This window comes from Octodon degus, unplaced genomic scaffold, assembly GCF_000260255.1.
Source record: "Octodon degus isolate 3935 unplaced genomic scaffold, OctDeg1.0 scaffold00413, whole genome shotgun sequence".
NCBI lineage: Eukaryota > Metazoa > Chordata > Mammalia > Rodentia > Octodontidae > Octodon > Octodon degus.
Window position 1 is genome coordinate 362763 of NW_004524989.1, and position 2291 is coordinate 365053.

A 2291-nucleotide genomic window follows, 5' to 3' on the forward strand; every position below is an offset into this window, starting at 1 on the left:
TTACTGTTCCCACATGATATCGTCTCTTCTCAATTTCATCTAAATATTATGAACTTGTATTGGATGAAAGTTGTTACTTTTCTGAGAAGAGTTAGCTTCATGCAAACACTTCTTGGGGCTATTTTTTATGTTTTTCAATTCTTGGTTAACATCTTGCCAAATACCTGAAGCTTTACTTTGCCTTTAGGTTGTGAACTTTTTGCTGTAGTTTATGGACACTGTCCTGGTGTTTCTTCAGGACACTGGAAATTTGCTTTGCTTTAATTTCCATTTTCTTTTTTTCCCATAATTTTATTGATAAAATAGCGATGAGACAGTTTCAAACCAAATTGGTAGGACAGTTTCAATAATTAACACATTACATACATTCTTTCTAGTGGTCCATTTTCTTGACTAAACGCTCTACTTCACATTCTATATCATCACATACGGAATGGGTTTCAGTTTCTTTCATTTGTTTCATTAGTTCTTCATGCTTCGTGCTCATTTGGTCTCGCTTATCCTGCATTGCCATCAAAAGTTCAAACTGTCACAAATGTAATTAGACTTTTCTGGTCCACGAGGTACAGCTTTACAGTACTGGGAAACTGCTCTAGGAGGCTTACAGAGACATCTAGGCTCAACCACTTGGGCGCGTTTCGGGAGGCTACATGAGCCACAGCGAGGCATCTTCTGCTGAAGGTCTTGCCTACTTGCATTCACAGAACAGCCTGTACTAGCAGACTTTGAAGATTTTTTCTTTTCCTTGTATTGTTTTGAATTTGACAATGAAGACATTAAAATTTTACTGATTTCAAGTCCAGTCTGAACTTCAGCAGCTTTGTCTTGAAATAGCTCACGCTGATGTTCTTCCTTAAGTTTTTCTTCTAGATGTTTAATCTTGTCCTCTTAGCAGTCTTCTGAGTGGTTGTCAATCTAAAACATTCTTTTTCTAAGACATCAAGCTTTTCAAGTTTGGCATGCAGCTTTATCTGATCTTGTTCTTTTTCCCTTTGAGGCTGGGCATGTTGTTCTAGGATCATATTTTTTCACGTTCTACACTGAGGACTATTCTCTTTGTATATTCTAGCTGCTTCCCTAGAAGAGTACAATGAGACTGGGCTGAGCTTAACTGTGTACTTACATCTTTCTTCTGCTTTATCAGTTCCTGGTGAGCCAGATTTCTCTCGTTTGTTTCATTCTCCAGGGCCTTTTTGTACTGTTCAGCTTCTCTAGAAAGCATGTTCAGGTTATCTTTAGCTTGTGTTCTTTCTCTAAACGATGAATCTTTTCTTTGTACTTTTTTTTGGGCGGGGAAGGGTCTTCAGGGTCGTAAGATTGGAGTCGTAGTGATCCACCTGTTTACAGCCTCCTAAGAGCTGGGATTACAGGCGCACGCCACCAAGCCCAGTTTCAATTGCCATCTCAGCGCGCCGCGGGGATTGAACCCCAGACCCCTGAGCCTGCTTGCAGGGGCTTTAATCCGCTGAGATATTTGGCTGGTCCAGTGAATCTTTTCCTGAAGTGTTTTTAAGGCTAAAATAAGCATTTGGCTATTGGGACCATGAATCATTTTAGTAACGGTAACTTCTAAGTTCACAGGGTGACAATTCTGAGATGATTCATCCTCGATAAGTGGCAGAACAAACATTCTTTCTGGAGGTTTAAGATAGCTTCCTACTATGCTACGCATTAATTGAGAATCCATTATCAGACCGACCGCCCAACTCAGTCAGCTCCTGACTCCAAAACCACTGATTTGTAGGCTGCGACAGGCAAAGTCGCGGTGGCTCCTGGTGGTTGTAGTTTCTGTCGCAAACAGTAGAGCAGGCAGCAGCCAAACTACATTTCCCAGAAATCAACGGTGAAGCCTTAACTACCTACACTACCTAAACCTGGGCTTTGGCATTATAAAGAAGCTGCCACTTTTTTTTTTTTTTTTTGCGGAACCAGGGATTGAACTCAGGCCCTTCCTTGCACTCGCCAGGCAAGTGCTTATTCTACTGAGCCATTCCCCGGCCCCTGCCACTTTTTTTTTTGATAACCCTAAATTTAGATTCATTTTTTTTTAAGGAGTGTCATTGTCTTAGCTATTCTTCTCTCTTTGCTAGGACAAATACCCGACACTCAAAGGAAGGAAAGGTTTATTTAGCTCACAGTTACTGGAGGTTTCAGTCCATACTGAGCTGGCTCCAAGGCAGAGTGGCACAGCGCACAAGACAGCAAAGAGCAAGAGAGAAGGAGGGGTAGCAGCAGCTCAAGCAGCTAGCTTTTCTTCCCACCTTACATTATAATGCAAATTATCTGCCCCA

General features: G+C 41.5%; 1 pseudogene; it reads right to left on the reverse strand.

Moving 5' to 3' along the window:
- LOC101591782 lies at window positions 1–1888 on the reverse strand (annotated as a pseudogene).
- Between the last annotated feature and the right edge of the window lie 403 nt (window positions 1889–2291).